A 20,129-nucleotide genomic window follows, 5' to 3' on the forward strand; every position below is an offset into this window, starting at 1 on the left:
CCTTGTTGTGAGAGACACAGAGATTGGGTCTGATAAGAGACAATAGAAGGAAACATTAAGAGTGCATTCATCTGCTAACTCCGGAGGAGGTGCTGGGTATGATTAAGCAAATAGGGCACAGAAAAGAAGCAGGCAGTAACTATGAATTGAAGGCATACATGAACAGACTCACTTGTGCTTGATGAATGAGTCTCATGTGCAATAAGCAGACATATAAAGCAGTTCTAGGTTAGGAAACGTACATGGTGAGACTGAAGACTAAACTTAGTAGGGAACCATGTGATATTTATATCCATGACTTTGCAAACTCAACAATAAATTCAGAGTAACACAATACTGAGTTAAATAGATCAGTTGAAATGTTTGTTGATTTGAGTTAGATTTGTACTTTTGATAAGATATTAGAAAGCTGGGGGGGTTAAAAAAACGACGTACAGTCTCTCTCAACAGGACATGGATACATCAGACAAATTATTTAATTCCACTTTGCAGAGATGCATAGATCTTTCTTCATGTGTCATAAATCAAGAAGGAAAAAAAAGGGAAAATGCACCATGTCTAAGGGAGTGAGTGCTCCTAGTTAATTATCCCAGCCTTTGTTCAGAGGTCTGGGTCTTATAACCAGAACACAGCGAGAGCAAATGGGAAAACGGTACTTCTCTGTTTTTCAGCCTCTGTATAGGGGTGTTAAAATATACGCTCCCAATCTGTTAATTAGTCTGCGAAAAAGTGATTTTCCTTTTTTTGCTAAATGATAGGATCCGGAAGGAATGAATAATTTCCAGTAGTGCAATCATTCTAAAATTAATCAGTTTGTCATTAGGGATGTGGGTCTAAACCCTTTGTGAAAATGCAACTAAAGCAAAAGCGATTCTTCATTTATAATGTTATTAGCATATTTTATGCAAAGGCAATTTAAGAACCTAATTATGCTTAGCAAACTAGCCACTAGAAAAAAAACATCATCAGTTCAGAAACACAGGGACTGAGCACCAGCATGGATAGTGAAATGGGACAATGTATTAAACAAAACCAAAATTAGTAAAGAAAGGCCAAACAAGGCAAGAAACACTATACCAAATCTGCCAGGTGACTCAAGGTCAAATTCACAAAGCATTTACCCCCATGCTAAGTTTGCACCATGTTTTGTTAAAAGGAACAAACTGTAACTAATATGTAACAACCAAGGTGCACGTTGAGTTTTATTAGAAGATTTGCAATTGACAGCTTTTATTTATTTTTCAGTAGAAAAATAGGGTAAATGCTCTGTCAATACAGCCCTTCTAGCCTACCTTAGTTTGTAAATCATATTTTGTTCTACTATTTCCCAATGAGAATGTCCCTTGCTGACCTGAGCACAGATACAGCGTCCAGGTCTGGCAGCACTGTTTGGCTCCTGCAGTTTAATATTTGTATTTTCTATTGTACAGTCAGCCAGAGCCAGAAAGGACTTAGGTCACGTAGAGTGCCTCATAAAATTCAGATTGGTGCTGGAACAGAGGAATGGCACAAGAAAGGCAGAGCATGCTAAGTGACTGGTGATCTTTTATCCAGACACTTTACCTCAAAGAGGATTTTATTTAAATGTCTCCGTCCTCTCTGGGGTTCCATGTTACCAGGTCTCAATTGGAAGAACATGCAGTAAATAGAGGGTTTCATTTTCTTTAACTGATTAAACAGAGCACTCAAACAGCCTTGTGTTGTCTCTAGTACAACCAGCATAAAGATTAAAAACTTGAACATAAAAATGAAGTGCAAAGATGTTTGATGAAATTGTCAATTGAAGGGAGATGTCTCTTTACATTTTCAGATTCCAGCCTCTCTGATGCAGTGGAGAGTGAAGTCAAAGATCCCAGTCAATCCTTTGATAAAAAACAGCCCCCAGTTGGCACCCAAGCCACTTTGCCCTGTGTTGCTTTCCTGGTTAACCAAGCCCTGAAAGAAATGCAAGAGACTATGCCCGAATGCCCCGGGTACACATTGCTCTCTGGTGGCTGGTACCAGCCCCTGGATTTTAGCAGCTGATCCCCCTGAGCAGAGCTGGTGACACTGCAGATTGGTACCGTAAGGTAGAGAGGAATGAGAGTTGTGCATGTGAAGCGTACTGTACAGATGTATAAACTCAATAGAAAATATAAAGGATACGGCAATGGATTTTAGGTTTGCCATTGGTGCAGCACAGCATGGTAGAGGTCTCAGCTGATCTGTAATGGACTGCCCCATTTAGTGATTTAAGACCCTCAAAGGCTCTGTAGACCACACTTATTAAATCTAATACTACTTTCTTGAGTTCCTTACCATGTCCCATTTTCATTACTCAGTATAAAGCAGGATTGAGTTGTCTGAAATATGCTAGGTAAGAAACTTGCTCACATCACTGTTCTGCATCATATTTGTGGACAAACATTTCTGAATATAAGAAGCTGACTCAGTTGGAAACATGAGTGTCAAACATTTATTTAGCAAATGCTCATTTAATTTACACGTAGTATACAGTTTACAGCAACGCAACTTGTAGTTTACAATACATTTGTAATAAAATGCAATGATTCAATTTAAATTTCCTTTAACATTTTCTGCCCAAATTAATCTCTTTTTGTTTTTTTAGTGTCAATGCCATTGCAAAAATTCATCACACATCAGTCTTATTAAGCTCTGTGGACAATGCTGCCAAATAAAACCTAACTGATGGATTCCAATACTGGCGGCAGCATATTATCTAACAGCCTTCAGACAGCAGTCACAACTCACTGGTGCGCTGGGAGGAATCGTCCCTCTGCAAGATAAAGCTGGAAGGCATCATTCCCAACGCAACAGCAATCTGACCAGGGCATGTGGAGGATGATGATAACCAATGGACTTGGCTAGATTTCTATAAGATTTATGGACCTGTATTTTATCTGCAAGGAGGATTTAAATATATTTCCAGCTCCAGTGACTCCAGCAGGAGAATTTGAGTTTAACAGCACTTTGCTAGATGTAACTGGTGATTTAAAAAAAATAAAAATAAAATATAACGCATTCTCTTCCACAAAGAGAGGTGATTTTTTTTTATTAGAAAAGATCAGTGCACAAGAGGTTAGTCAATTAGTCTTTGTTCCTTTGACTGACCTTCTCAAGAGAGAGAGAGAGAGAGAGAGAGAGATAATGAAAGGCTCTCAACATCTCAGGGATATTTATAGTATGTTTTGTCTCTGCGTGAATATACTGAAAGTGCACTCGTTCATGTTTTAAAGTTCAATTTGCTATTTTAGACCCAACCTTTCTATGTACAGGATGGACTCTCAAGCTGCTTTTGTTGTAGAACATTAATTTGTTAGTTTTCTCAGGAAAATTGAACCTTTTTCCTCCAAGCACTGGCAGCAGTGACAGTGGTTCTTTCCTGCTCGATTTCTAATATCCTGTTTGCATTTTCAAATCAATATTCTATGAGAATTGTAGAAGCAGCCAACTTCAGTTCCCAAAAGCCTACTTCATGTTGAAGGGCTTGCTCTTATACTGTGCTGAATGAGATCTCCTGAAGCCACACATACCACTTAATGACACTGGTGTCCGATGAACCCCAAGAGGCCGCGTTTCCTCATGAAAATTACATTTTTGTAGTTACACGCCAATCTTATGACAGTTCCCAATTTGCCATGCGTAATCTAAATAATAAACGATAACAAACTCAATCTCTACAGAATGCTATATGGAAATAGACACCTTGGGGGCTGAGTCAGAATAGTGTGAGATGGTAAGAAGTTTTAATAATAATAATAATAATAATAATAATAATAATAATAATAATACAAACAAACAAAACCTTCCAAGGTACTGATGAACAATGTTACTATTATTCCACAATTCTGCCGCCTCCCAATCAGAATGCTTGGAGTGCAACCCTAGTAAATGGAAGGGAATGACTGACAGCTAGGATCAGAGGCTTCTTCCGCCATGTCAACGCATGTGACACCAACATGCTTTCCCCAGATTTATAGGAAACACACATTAAGCCTTGAGTGGGATCCAGACAGTCGTTATCAACAGGGCTGGCAAAGCCAGGCTCTTTATCTGCGCTGATCCTCGGCTGGAATAATTCTACTTGACACATGAGCTGCCATCAGATCAGCATGATGAACTTGTTCACAAATTACACTCTGCTCTACATATGAACTCAGGAAGTGGGGTAATGCATCAACAGCAGGGATGGAGATCCTGCGAGCCCTCTCAGGCTTTAGTACCGTATTTAGTACCATGTTTAACATGGACCTGAGCTTCTGACCTACATCAAGAGCATCACAATTACACCTCCACCATCTGATGAACTCAATTAAACAAGCGGTTATCTGTATGCAAAAAAGTGACACCAGTAGCTACACTTGCCTCCACTAAGTCCCACTACTGCTGATGATGATGGCCAACATTTGGGACTGGATTCAACATTAAAAGATCCTTATTTATTCTGGTTTCCAGTCCTTGACCCCAACCACTACCCCACCTTGCTTCCATGTCACACACTGATCTGGACCCAGTAAACATATATCCTGGACAAACCAGTTCAGTCCGATTTAGTCGGCTGGCTGTAATTACAATGTATTCTTATTATTATTTTTTTTTTTTTTTAACACACCACTTATGTTTAATTCTGCATTTTTTTTAAAAAGCCACACATAAAAATAAATATATAAAGTCAAGCTACAAACAAACACTCAGTGTTGATTAATGCTGTGATCATCCGATTGTCCCTTTATTCTGTACACTCACCAAAGACCAAAAGACTAAATAAAAAAAAAACATGTTGCCTACTTGAAAGATTGATCTGGTTTTAAATAAATATTAAGCAGAGAGCTGAATTACTATTTTGCTTCGCTGGCCGATGTGATCCCTGGAGAGATCAGGACATTATTGTTATTCTAATGTCTGTGGTGTGTGTTTTTTTGTCTCGATTGTCTCAGCGGCAGAAAGACTCATTTAGCCAGTCAATTCCATGACAAGCTTGCCTAGGCAGGGGGTTCGTCTTTTCTCATTTCGGCTGTCTGTCATGCAGTGAACAGATTGCCATTAGTGTTATTTCATAAATCTGAATTATGAGTAAGAGTGAAAAAAACAAGCTAAAAAGCCCATACAAGCTCTAATGTTATTAAGTGTAATTCTTAGATCTGCATTGAAGCTGCATAACAAATAGCTGGAGGCCCGACTACATTATTTTTGTACAATGTATATATAGAACAAGTTATTAAGGCAGTCAGCAAATGGGTTTCATCTTATCCTTTTTATCCATTTGTATTTCTTTTCAGTTGAAGCTGCAGAACACATCACGCAGTATTACACGTTTTTTCTGGATGCTGAAACTTTACTTACTTGAAACGGGATACCCTGAACACTGTACCCCCCCCCCCCCGCCCCCGCCCCCGCCCCCGCCCCCGCCCCACCCCCGCCCCGCCCCGCCCCGCCCCGCCCCGCTCTTCTGCAGCAAATAATCTGGACCAGCATTCCAGTTGATGAAACTTGGGACCTAACTGCATGATGTCTGTGTAACCAATGTCACTAAGGACCTTTCATTGAAGAAGAGAAAAATGAAGACAACTCATTTAGGGCTCCTATTAAGGACCTACATATATATATATATATAGAGTATATACATAAGAATACACGTATTAATATCGTACATATCATGATCTGTGTATCACTGTATACATTGCATGATGTTTATCTTATTGGCACCTATACTGCCTCGGGACTTGATTTTAATCCATCCGAAGAATGGCCTGTCTGGGGGGGGGAGGGTGCAGGCCCATTGAAACTCAGCATGCCCCTCGCTCCCTGACTGGCACACAAACAGAGAGATCATTATTTGGATTAGCATGACAAGCAGGGTGTTTTTTTTTTTTTTTTTTTCAACAGACAAAGCCAAATGTTACACAGTTCTGCCAAAGCAAACAGAATCTAGTACTTTACATAATCATGTGCTGCAGGCCTATCATTACCACCAATCATCTTAAATCCCTTTGCTTATTTTGCCCTTGCTGTGCAGCTTTCCAAGCTCCTCACAGCCCCTACAGTACAGTACCTACCACCTGCGATCTCAGCACGTAGCTACCGACGACCCTGCAGACGACACTCCTGCAATCCAGCAACTAAGCTTCTTGAACTCCTTTCACACTACATTCTTGCATTCTGACCACGAAGCACCTTATTTTACTTTATACACTGCAGCCCAGCACTCTAACCACTGAGCTACCTACTACCTTCCACACTGCAGCCCAGCACTCTAACCACTGAGCTACCTACTACCTTCCACACTGCAGCCCAGCACTCTAACCACTGAGCTACCTACTACCTTCCACACTGCAGCCCAGCACTCTAACCACTTTACTCTAGTGCCTGAACCCACTTCCATACACACGGCATTCCAGTGGTACAAGTAAGAAGCGTGTATGGGAGGAATGCATGACTGCACATGGCCAGAGAGAGCAATGGCACTTCGCATTTCCCTGTTTGCGCGACACTCAGCCTTTATCCTGAACAGCAGCCATCACTGAGAAACTATTTCCCACTCACATGCTGGGCCAGCAACAGCTCGCACTTCGTGTAAAAATCAATTAGAAGCCATTGCAATTAAATCAGCAAGCTTTCCATCTACAGTTATTTGTGTAACGTTTTCTGTAAACAAAACCAAAAAGGTGACAGGGTGCTGCGTCAGCAATGCCTAAGGAGATCTGGTACAGCAGTTAAACTGAGACAAGGAGACACAGGCAGTCTGCAAAGGGCTTCTAGGCTGACAGACCATCTTCAGGAAATACTGCAATACTGTATTAACTGCAATATACAGACGTGCTCAAATTTGTTGGTACCCTTACAGCTCATTGAAATAATGCTTCATTCCTCCTTAAAAGTGATGAAATTAAAAGCTATTTTATCATGTATACTTGCATGCCTTTGGTATGTCATAGAATAAAGCAAAGAAGCTGTGAAAAGAGATGAATTATTGCTTATTCTACAAAGATATTCTAAAATGGCCTGGACACATTTGTTGGTACCCCTTAGAAAAGATAATAAATAATTGGATTACAGTGATATTTCAAACTAATTAGTTTCTTTAATTAGTATCACACATGTCTCCAATCTTGTAATCAGTCATTCAGCCTATTTAAATGGAGAAAAGTAGTCACTGTGCTGTTTGGTATCATTGTGTGCACCACACTGAACATGGACCAGAGAAAGCAAAGGCGAGAGTTGTCCGAGGAGATCAGAAAGAAAATAATAGACAAGCATGGTAAAGGTAAAGGCTACAAGACCATCTCCAAGCAGCTTGATGTTCCTGTGACAACAGTTGCAAATATTATTAAGAAGTTTAAGGTCCATGGAACTGTAGGCAACCTCCCTGGGCGCGGCCGCAAGAGGAAAATCGACCCCAGATTGAACAGAAGGATAGTGCGAATGGTAGAAAAAGAACCAAGGATAACTGCCAAAGAGATACAAGCTGAACTCCAAGGTGAAGGTACATCAGTTTCTGATCACATCATCCGTCGCTTTTTGAGCGAAAGTGGGCTCCATGGAAGAAGACCCAGGAGGACTCAACTTTTGAAAGAAAAACATAAAAAAGCCAAACTGGAATTTGCTAAAATGCATATTGACAAGCCACAATCCTTCTGGGAGAATGTCCTTTGGACAGATGAGTCAAAACTGGAGCTTTTTGGCAAGTCACATCAGCTCTATGTTCACAGACGAAAAAATGAAGCTTTCAAAGAAAAGAACACCATACCTACAGTGAAACATGGAGGAGGCTCGGTTATGTTTTGGGGCTGCTTTGCTGCGCCTGGCACAGGGTGCCTTGAATCTGTGCAGGGCACAATGAAATCTCAAGACTATCAAGGCATTCGGGAGCGAAACGTACTGCCCAATGTCAGAAAGCTCTGTCTCAGTCGCAGGTCATGGGTCCTCCAACAGGATAATGACCCAAAACACACAGCTAAAAGCACCCAAGAATGGATAAGAACAAAACATTGGACTATTCTGAAGTGGCCTTCTATGAGTCCTGATCTGAATCCTATCGAACATCTATGGAAAGAGATGAAACTTGCAGTCTGGAGAAGGCACCCATCAAACCTGAGACAGCTAGAGCAGTTTGCTCAGGAAGAGTGGGGCAAACTACCTGTTAACAGGTGCAGAAGTCTCATTGAGAGCTACAGAAAACATTTGATTGCAGTGATTGCCTCTAAAGGTTGTGCAACAAAATATTAGGTTAGCGGTCCCATCATTTTTGTCCATGCCATTTTCATTTGTTTTCTTATTTACAATATTATGTTGAATAAAGCAAATATGTTCAAAAGCAAAGTCTGATTTCTATTAAATATGGAATAAACAATGGCGGATGCCAATTACTTTTGTCAGTTTAAAGTTATTTCAGAGAAAATTGTGCATTCTTCGTTTTTTGTGGAGGGGTACCAACAAATTTGAGCACGTCTGTATGAGTTTCTAGCTTTTTCTACTGCACAGAACATACAGTAGTTTAGCAATGGGGTGGCCCTTCTAATCCTGGTCTTTGTTACAACTCTGTTCTAAATCATTTATTGGAACCAATTTATGTGAAATGACCCTCCAGGACTGGGATTGGACACCCCTAGTTTAGAAGGACCTGGTGTTTGAACTTTCCCCAAGCCTGCCAAAGTAAGCCACATTTCATTTCTAAATTAAGCGTGTGTTTGTGCGGGGGAGGGAGGGAGAAGGTGGCATAAAACACGCTAGATTCTAGATTAACACTTACAGCCACCTGGCTTGCTGTGATTTAACACCAGTCAACAGCCCTGCCATGTGGGGCTGGCTGAACCACTGTGTTTATCAAGTTAGTAACAGCAACCAGGAAAGGAGAGAGTTTGAAAGAATCTCCACGACTCCCAGTCAGCATTCTTCCAATGAGTCATGCTCTGTGGGGACAACTAAAACTCCCTGAAGACCCCCAGGAGGAACCACTTCAAAGGGCTATCATTTATCAACATGAGCTTTTTGAAAAGGCACCCAAACATGCACAGCTATTTATTTCACTTGCCACCAATTGCCCCCCAACACACACACACACACACACACACACACAGTCTCTAGTGGCATGTTTCAGTGCTATATAAATATGATGCATGGGGCATGTAGTTATCCAGTGACGTCCCCTAAATGTCCCGACTCCAATCAGAAATCCCCCTGCCTCTGTTTCATTAAGGGTCACTTGGTGGAAAAGGGGCTATGCATTCCAAGATGTACAACGCAACACAAAGCAATCCATTTCAAACTTAAACTCGGGGTGGCCTTTTTCCTCATGTCACATAAGAGGGAAACCATAAAAATTGAGAAGAATAATAACCAGTAGGAAGTAAGATAGAGGAATTAGCTGAAACTGTGTTCTTTTTTTTATTGCATCTATTTTTAAAATGCACGGTACAGATACGCTTTACAACAAATAATCTCAGACTCTGATGAATTAAAAAAATAAAAAAAATTAAAAAGGTATTACCACGTAGAGAATTTAAAGTTAAACAAGGGGTTTACTTTCAAATAATGGAACGCTTTATAAGGAAACTAAAACCTGTTCTTAAAATGGGGTCAGTGCCCTTTTCATGTAGCTATACCTTCACTTCAAGCACCAAATCACACTGAGATACAGAGAAAAATCAGTTTGAATGCACTCTATCGTCATTATAGGGCTCTTATGTCTATTACTACCTCTAACATACTTACTGGTGCTATTTACTAGCTCACAGTTGCATTAAAAGCCCATTAAATCACCATTTAAACAAGACTCAACCCACTTACACCACACAGAAGGTCTGCTTCCCAAAGACTGCGCTGGAAATGCGAGACTCACTTTCAGGAAAGGGAGAAGCCCGCAATGACCAAAATAATTGCATCAGCGGTGATAAAACACAACCGAATCAAGTCTGCTGCTTGTTCCTTTATCCAATATCTGGCTATGGAAGCAGAAAACAAATCCTGATGGGGATACGTGCTGTTTTATATTCAGATCAGATTCAGATCAGACATGTCATGTGTCTGTCTATTACAGTTGCTGCTAAGTTAATGGTCTGGCATTTGCAGCCACCATTTAATTCAGTAACATTTTATTTTGTGTGGTATAAATAAGCTTTTTATTGTCATGCAATTACCCATTTCTTGAAGCTCACTTACATGCTAGTAAACAGGCAATAAATACGCAATAGAGGTGGGTAGCCACCATTAGACTGCCAATGCCAATTTTCCATGTGTTGTATGTACTTGTCAGTTGCGTATGATTATTTATATTGGTAGATTCTTTCTCTAAAACACTGAGGAAGTAAAAATACAGCTGTTTAAAACAATGTTCTGGAATACATCTGTTATGGTTACATTTCCACACTGCACAGTTATTGACTATTACATGTAACTGAATGTCAATGAAAGGGTAATTGCATATCAAATGGTTTCTGCTATGCATAATACAAGCTGTGTTTAACATTGTAGAGTTTCACTAGGGGATCCTGTTTTTTGTCTGGACAGCATGTTTATTTATGTTAACTGGGAAGATAAACTACATTTGTGGGTTTTTTTTTTCTTCTGAAACCAAAACACAGCCGCCACGTCAGTCACTGTCCTGTTTGTTCTTGACAAAAGGCGTCGGTCCCAGCAATCTTAAACTGTAATTTGCCGTTTTAGTTTCCATAGCAGTTTTTAAATAAGCCCAGGGCAAGGGAGCTGTATACACAACATGAAAAACTGGAAGGCCAATGGAAACAAACCCCTCCAGGATGTTGGTACAACAGGTAGTTCAGTAGTTCAGGCAGTTCAGCTGAGATGCTGCCCCAGGGTAGCTGGGATCTACCCTACTTCACTCTTCACTTTGTACAAGGGGGCAGGAAAGCTGACTTGACAAACAGTCCTGATGGGCACATACTGAATGGCCAGTCAGAGTTAATGAACAGCATGCCTAGCAGAAACCTCACAACAAATAATGCTCTGTTTGTCACATGAACTTATAATAACTGTCTTCCTTCTGAAGTGCATTGAACAGGACTCCTTGTAATCCCTGTATCTAGGTTATAAATTATAAAAAGAAAACTGATACTTACAGAGTTTTGATATACAATACTCACTGATGGCCATTTAAAAGAAAAATATCAGCAAGAGTAAAGTTTGCTGCTATGGATAGATCTAAATATGCAGTGGGAGTAAGGAAGTTCAGAGTTAGCCAATCCAAGTGTCAATGTGGTGCATGATGGGAAGCCTGTGCTTGGCACACCTGACTCAAGAATTCAGTGAGAGGTCAAAGTTTGTTCTGGGAAATCCAGCCTGCCGAAGCACTATCTTGCCAAGTCATGGTTTCCTGCCTGGCATGTGAGAAATATTTACAGGACAAAGTACAGGATGGAAATGAGGTTTCCTGGAAGCATCGAAACATCACTGACCTCTCGTCATTCCCACAAAGAGATAGACTGAGCATTAGCATGCTGCAGCAGTATGACTTATGTTTTAATTTAGGGGATGTCCGCAGAATGCACTTCGACTGAGCTGTGGAGGTTTGTAAACTACAGCAGAACTTACTGCAAGGCATAATGATGCAAAACAGTTCACTCTGCTGCGGTATTATCAAATGGCCAGGGTAATGCCCTTGCTGAATCGATGGTGCTACTCATTTTAATATGAATTGAATTAATGACACATTTTACAGAGTTGTGAAACTTTCCTCCAAAATGTCTTTGCCTATTCTATATTAAAGATATTGTCGGCAGTATATGCTGTGAAGATGAAAAGCAGGAGTGGATCTGCACACAGCTAACTCTCTGTTACAGTTAGGCCTGATCAAGGACAAACCTAGAGGCCCTGTGTATGAGTGAACTTAAAGATTATAATAAGCATCTATTAAAACAATAAAAAATACAAATTATCAAAAAGAATCAAAGAACAACTGTGGCCCAAGGTTTGATTCCACTAGCAGACTGGCAGATTGCTGTCAGCATTGACTTACTGGTTTATATTACAGGGAGCGCCTCCTTTATTATGATGTCATCGCCCAAGTATCAAAAGGCAAGGACAGCTCAACTGAGGGAATGCTTTCAGTACAGACCATACTTTGGTAAAAAAAAAAAAACACGTACAGCTTAATTTTGCAGTGTCGCTTGAAACACATTCGTCTGTCGTCATCTATACAACTAAAACAATGCAATATTGCGGAAATGAAAAGGCATCCGTTTCATGGATGCAGTGCTGATGTTGGGGAAATAAACCCCTTTATTTCCAGTCTCTGTGGTGGCCACGAGGGACGCAGGGTTTAGCATTGCACACAGCTGGCCCGTGAAGTCACGGCCACTCTTTATACTATTGCAGCATGAGAAATATTTACCAGGACAAAGTACACTATTGTGTTTATGGGGTTTCCCTCAGGGCAAAAGTCACCGGAACCATTAAATTAGATTCTTTCTTGTGTTTTGTGCATTCATCAGGGCTGGCCGGCGTCTTTGAACAGGGATTATTTTTAAGTCAGGTGGATGGATTGCAGGCACAGTAAACATGTTTGGCGAGGGCTCATGGTTTCTCAACAACAAAAACATCCCCAAACCAAGTCTGAGCATGTATTCCAGCTCCCAGCTCCCAGTTCAATGCATGTGGGCCGGCTTATTATTCTGCTTGGGAGACATAGGGACAGGGTGCTAAAATGACTCAGGCAAAGTGTAATACAGTAGTGACAATTTGCTAGTAGCATATTAGGGAAGTTACAAAAGTATCTTTTTACCATTTGAGAAATGTAGCCAAACTTAGACCAATTATTTCCGTATCTGATGCCAAGAGACTAATGCAAGCCTCTGTATCATCTAGAATTGATTATTGGAATGCACTTTTCTCTGTTGTCCCAAAACGTGTGGCATCCCGCTTGCAGCTTGTTCAGAATACCGCCGCTAGAATTCTGACTAAAACCAGGAAAAGTGAACATATTACCCCTGTTTTGACCTCTGGTGTGTGCTCCCTGTGCAGTACAGAATAGATTTTAAGATTATGCTGTTAATTTACAAGACCCTGATTGGATTAGCTCCTAGTTATTTGCAGGAGTTACTGACCCCGTATCTTCCAAACCACACTCTGAGATCACAGGATGCGGGGCTGCTGGTTATTCCTAAGGTTAACAAAAGCAACACGGGAGGAAGGGCTTTTTCTTGTAGAGCACCAAAATTATGAAACGCTCTGCCTTCCTTTGTCAGGGAATCTGGGACCGTTACACATTTCAAGACTAAAAACACACTTTTATAAAAAAAAAAATTATATCTTAGTGGGTTTTCATGCAACTTTAAAATTGCTGCTTTTGTATTATGTGTACACTGTTATTTAAATGGTCTGATCGTGGCAGTTGTATGTGTGACATGCTATACAAATGTATTGTGTTTTTTTTTTCTGGTATGTACTGTGCAGCGCTATATAAATGCAATGAATAAATAAATAAAATAAATATATAAAATATATAAGACTATAGAAATCAGTATGGGCGGCTCATTCTCAGAACTGAGGGGCATCTATTGTGAGAGGGAAGCAGGTGTGTGCTTCACACCTGTTCATGATGCGCAAACACAAGCGTGTCAGAGTACCATTTGAATTAGCACACAAAGGCAGCAGGGAACGCATTGTACGGTACCTTCGTACAGCACTATACACACACTGACAGGTGGATATGAGCAAATAAATCCAAGCTCTGTTATTAAAACACAAGCCCTCTCCCAGTCCCTCTTTCACGCTCGCTCATTCCTTCTCCACCCACCCTGTTTTGCTGTTCTGTTTCTCATCCACCCTTCTAAATAAACAAGGCTCTCACTCAGAAACCACAGAGGATGAACTGGTGCACAGCACTGGTGTTCCGATGCTGTTCTGTACAGTTTATCAGTTGTGCAATTGGTGTGTAACTACAGCTTTCGTAAGCTGCTTCCCTACACAGTTCGAGCCAGGTTTACACAATGTATAAATGGCAGGCTCAGGTTTATCTAGATCATTATGCAACCTGGAATGGCTAAATTGACTATGAAATGTGATTACTGACATATCCACCATTCGATTGCTTTGTATCCCTAGGTATTCATGCATGCACATTCCTACTAGTGCAGCCTGTGTAGACAGTCACAGATCCCTTGCTGCCTGTCGGTACAACCTGCTCTAGGGTCGCAATTGGTGTGGGAGGTCCCATTAACATGCATAGAAAACACTGGACCCAGGCTGACGCTGCCATGTGGCTGTAACTGCCTTTATTGCAAACAGGCACTGAGCAAAATGCTGTGAATGATTCTTTAACATGTTGATACACTGCCCTGTTTAGTCAAATGCTTCACAACCAGCCTCATTTACTTACTTCAGCTTCAAAATACCAGCCTGTCACAATGCTGATGAGAGGCTGAGATACTGCAATCCGGGAGAATTTGTACTTGCTCTTCAAAAGGTCTTATTTGACCCATATCCTTGTTTTTCTTTTTTGTATTACAAATGAAGAGCTTCTTTGAGTGTTTTATTTACATTGACTGGTCGTACTCAAGGGGTGGGTACCTACTTTGATAACAGAGCCCTTTAATGTACTAAAAAGTGCCACAACAAGGTCCAGAAAACATGCCAAACTGGCACTGATAGTAAACACAAGCAGAAAAAAAGTACAGAGCTATACAGATAGAAAGCTGGACTTTTAAAAAGAGAAGGTTTTAAATCTTTACCCCATCCGACAGCGTGACATTGAACAACCCATCAAACCATGACTTTGTTCTCTTCAACGTTGCTGCTATTTTTGGTTTGCCTGCCTGCCTGTCAGACCTACCCTCGCGGGGGCAGAGTGCTTTACTACAGCAGTGATGTCTAAGAGGGTTTGCTCTGACTCCGGAGCTTGTTCAATGCCAAGTGGTTTGATGAGGTCAAGAAAGGGTCACCATGACTCCACCCCACTGCATCCTTCTCTGCTTCCACAAGTAAAGTAACAGAACCCAGTCAAGCCCACCATCTCCACTGGCAGCCCCTACAGACTTTGACATTATTAATTAAACAGCTTTTGAATAATGCGTTGCTCAGGAGACCTGTCTTCATCACCTGAGAGCCCAAATTCTAGAAGTACCAGCAGCCCCCCCCCCCCCCCAAAGACAACAACGCACTTGGAAATGAGACATGGTTACCTCTCACTGTTCAGCAGCACTACCCTTGGGTGCTATTATGTCACACAAAAAAATGTGCCCTGTCTGCAAGGAAGCTAATTCTGGAAAGCACACAGGCCCAAAACAAATACACACCTGACACATCATTCCGGGAACAACAATTTATTACTCATTTTTTATTCATTCTCTGTCTGGTTGCAATCCACAAAAAACACAGTCTCCCCAAAATATCCCAGCCAGGTCCCGGTGGAAAACATAAATGCAATAACATTTTTAGTTTATCCCTAATAAAAGTTTACCATGGTATTTTTACAATGCTTTTTCTATGGTTATACACCAACTGCTGCAATATTAAACCCAACAAAGCGCTGGTTATCAGCGTGGCTGCTGTATATCTGGTGTTTGCACACAAACCTTTACTTGATCATTGAGGTGGTCACCATGGGAACAGGGGCAGGGCAGGTGTCCAGCTAGACCAGGAGGCAGTGCTGAGGATGAACGCTGGCACAGGGGGTGGAGGGGTGGGGTGTCAGAGCCATGTGGCGCTGAAGTGTGGTGCAGGCAGCAGAGTCTGTGGTGCCACCCGTGGCCCTGCCACGTCTGCTGCCCCTCCTGCTCTCATCTGTTCTGTGCAGCTGCCCTGCTCCCTTTGTGATGTCGCCAGCACCGACTCTCCCTTTTGTCTGTTCGTTTATTGCTACTACCCCTGAACAAAACGCACTTCCTCTGTGACACCATGCTAATTGATTATTAATGGTTCATATGCTAATTGACTTTTACATCAAGGATGGGCCCCCTCAAACAAAAACTGGTTGAATGCAGTCTCTCAAATCCAAATTAAAGACTGATACTGAATTTAAGGAAGTCAATACAAACAAATACAGACACAAACTTATAATGTAAGAAAGATGAACTGAAAAGTTGCCAGACACCAATAGTGAAGCTGATTAAATGCTGGCCGCCTCCCATGTGCAGATATCCAACAGATTTAGTCCTTGTAAGCAATGACAATTTTGGGAGTACAGAGAAAAAAAAGCCAGGTTGAAAAAGGTTTTCTAAAAAGAAACAGAACCATTTTCATTCATTAATTCAGCTTGAATTTCCTTTCTTATTCCTGGGGCTCTCTATTCATAGAAGAACCCACTTGTGTTGGCAAACATGAACATTAAGGAAATCTGTTCCTAGGTCTGTTAATCTACAGTTGGCACAAACTGCATGCTTACAACCCCCTCCCCTCTTCTCTCTTTAAGCAGACTGAGTGGAGCCTCCAGACAACTTTTGCCTGTAAAACTATCCTGCTGAAATCCATGCAGTGCCAGTTTTAAAATGCAGTGAAGAATTGGAAAGCTATTAATACAGAATAAATGGTTTAAGTGCATTTAATAAACTTCAAAATAATGGACACATTAGAAATACAAAACGAAGCCAAGTCTCTTTAAATAATATATTACAAGTTATGCAATACACCATTGATGGTTAATACTTTTTTGATAATATCAACTGCATTTTAATAAAGAGCTGATGGCAGTTTAAAAAATGCAGAGCTTATTACACGTACCCCTGTGTGTTTACACAGTCTCAGACAGCGAGGACCTTCTCCTTTCCCAGGCTGTGCTTTTAGTTGACAAGCCTTGTCCTATCGTTAAAACAACTCGCTCTGTCATAAGAACTGCCCTCTGCTGTATCAGCGCGTGACACAACCCCCAGCCACCCACCATTCTTAGAATCCTTGAAAAGCGAACCGCACGAATCAGAGCTCCACTCGGGAATTTTACATGTTATCTTCTTCCTTACTTAGCCAGCACTATCACGGGTTAATCAAATCTTCCCCGACTTGCGGCGCATCAGTCGAACCTGTCTAACACCATATACAGCACATGGCTCATAGACAGACCAACACGCGGCGGAGACTAACAGATAGGCATTTCGGCTCTGACACTGAGTTATGAGATGTACTCAGGCATGGTATTAAAATGATACTGCACAAGCCATCAGTGCGGGCGGAACAGCATGGGAAAGCCCAACGCTAGAACAAGGAACCACGCTGTCTGTATACAGACACCGGACTGCTTTAGCTTTCTATGGGATGCCAATGCTAGTCGTATGTTAGAACAGAGACTGAACAAGAAATGAGAGTGCTTGCTCCATTCTTCCCTTGTTAATAAAAGAAATCCTGGCAAGCTCTAAATGAGTCTAATCTAAATCATCAGGCAGCACTTTTCACCCCTCTATTCTGTACAGAACACGGTGTACATTACACACGTACAATTAACATCTGCAGAGGACTGCAGAGCAGCACTGTACAGGGAGCAGAGACTCCTCATTTCACCCCATTGATCAGCTAGGCCATGCAAATCTGTCAGATTTGAATACTGCAGACAGCAATACAAATAACAGGTGAACACTTTTAAAATAGTGAATCAAAGAGCACTGGATTTCAAAGCATTTTTTGCTGTCTGCTCCCCCAGTGAATTTCAGGTCGCTTAGTTGATAACTCCATATAGTGTTAACAACACCAAGTTTCCTCATCAACTGTTCCTTACTACATCAGGGATGAATATAAGACTCCTATTGCATAGCAGTCCCACCCATACCATGTTTTACTACGAGCTTGATTATCTACAGTGTATAGGTAACAAGCTCAGGCAAGTCTTATTAAACACAAAGTAAAACCAGGAATGGATCAAACTGCTATACAATGGGAGTCTTATTTCCATCTATGTACATACAGAATCCAGAGGAATACCCACATGTCAAATGAACTGACCTCATTGTTATTTACTTTGTCATAGTTCCTGATTCATTTTTTCATCTACATTATGCATATTTCTTTACAAATGTTAATGTTTATTTTAAGTGTTTCAGACTATACTTTAGAAGCACCAAAAAAGTGTTACTAAAAAAAAAAAAAAACTTTACAGCTTATGAATACTAAAATGTGACATCAACACCAGCTATAAACTGCCATTTAAATACATGTTAACAATACATTACATTTTTTTTTTTTTCATATAAATAATTAAATAAATAAAATCAATGACATATATTTATATTGAGTGTGACTAAGGCTCTTCAGTGGTACCTTGGTCACACTTAATGAGTTCTGTGTCATGCAGATGAACAAACTGGGAAGAAGAGGTTTTCCTCACCCAACCTCTCCCTCCCTCCCTCCAGGTTTGAGAATAAATGAACATGTCCCAAGCCCCTGAACACAATAGCTTTAAACAGCCTCTGGAAACGGTTACTGTAATGAACTGACATAAACAAATCAATAGATTAGCATCACAGCGCTTTAAGATAAAGCCTTGAAATCCAGGGTGGTCATTTGAATAAAAGCAGCATAGTCTGGTTAACAGGATAAGACTGTAATCAGTATCCCCATGTAAGGGAAAGAAAAAGCCCTGAGCCCCAGTTTCTTTGAATGCTTTTATTTGTTAATTGCTCACTGTTTGAAGCATGTGGCTTAGATGTTTTAGCAGAGGATAGTTTGAAGCTCATAGGGTTGATCAGAGTGATTTCCACCAGCCCGATGTCATTAACCTCATTGATTAACCATCCACCCAGTATATGAACTATAATATACAGTATGTGCTCGCAGTATCTGAACTGTCAAGCACTACATTTTGTTCGAAGCGTTACAGAAATACCAGGGCAAACAGATTTAAACAAAGCATACAGAGACCTCCCAAGCAACGCTAAAGGCATTCAGAGTGTTGGTTTACATAAGGGTAAAAGCCCATTAAATGTCCCACTTAATTTGCACATGTCAGATACTGTATGTCAACAGTAAAACTATAGAAAATGCATCATGCTCAATGACCTCAACAAAAAAAAAATTCTTAAAGAAAAAGTACAAACAAGACATTTTCCTGGCGTTAATCATTCAGAACATTTATATTGTACCTTTCTGGATGAACTCAGCATACAGGGATTTACTGGGTAATACAAATAACTAAATTCAAATTTGATTATTAATAATAATAATAATAATAATAATAATAATAATAATAATAATAATAATAATAATAATAATTTTAACTAATTTAAAAAAAGAACACATGTGATAAGTAAAAAGTATTTTTTTTTTGTTTTAATCAAAAAAGATAAGCAACAAGACATAATAGTAATAATTTCATTAAAGTGTAATGTTAATTGTGATTTGTTTGTTTCTTTGCCCCAAACTGAATTGCCAAATTATTACCAGCAGGCTCATGTAAAGCCAATGAACTGCGATTGTCTTTGTTGAAAAGCCTCCCTCATCCTTACCCTCCTCTCTATCAATCTGTAATAAACCTATGCTTGGGGGAGCTGTAGGCGTAACAAAACTGGTGGTCCAAGATCAAGCTGCTGTTTATTTTAGAATAATGTACTCTTGTGTGTCAGTGTGCCCAGGTCAAACTACTGTTTAAATATGTGACAACAGGCTAAGTTAATGAAGTGCAGGTAGGGTCACGATGAAAAAGACAGGAGTTTGTTATATTGCAATAACGGACGCAAAACAGTGTTTGTAGTCTTAAACACGTTGCTGGTTTATTTTGGCTGTTTACAGTATCCTCTCTACCATCAGTCGCGCGTCACATCCCTGCAAGCACGACACACATTCACAACATCCGGCAACACGTAACCTAGCAACCACACAGCATTGACTGACTTCCAAAACACAACAAAACAAAGCAGGAAACAGAACATCAAACAAACATAACATTTTCCCCCCTTTCCCACCAAGTTCAGGTGTGGAATGAAGTCTCAAAGTCCCGTAAATGCAGAGGACGTTGGCGGACTCTTGGAGGATGTTGCACTGGTCCTGCTGGTTCAGGACCTGCTATGACAGTATCATCGCTGACCCTGATGGGACAGAAGGAGGCTCCCAGCTGGCTGAATGACTGGGTCTCTGACTGGGTTTCAGGTGACAGTACTTTCCTCATCCTACTGGCGTGCCACCGGGAGCCATCCTGGAGCAGATAGGTTGCTGGTCCCAGCTGTCGGCTAACACAAAGTGGTGGAGACCAGAAGGAT

The 20,129-nt window shown here is 40.7% G+C and overlaps 1 protein-coding gene across 2 annotated transcripts in view; it reads right to left on the minus strand.

Moving 5' to 3' along the window:
- The window catches only part of LOC131702750 (plexin-A2-like), a 183,026-nt gene that overhangs the window by 124,239 nt on the left and 38,658 nt on the right, over nucleotides 1–20,129 (minus strand). The gene's annotated exons all lie outside the window — the stretch shown is intronic.

The sequence above is a fragment of the Acipenser ruthenus genome, chromosome 30 (assembly GCF_902713425.1).
Source record: "Acipenser ruthenus chromosome 30, fAciRut3.2 maternal haplotype, whole genome shotgun sequence".
Taxonomy (NCBI): domain Eukaryota; kingdom Metazoa; phylum Chordata; class Actinopteri; order Acipenseriformes; family Acipenseridae; genus Acipenser; species Acipenser ruthenus.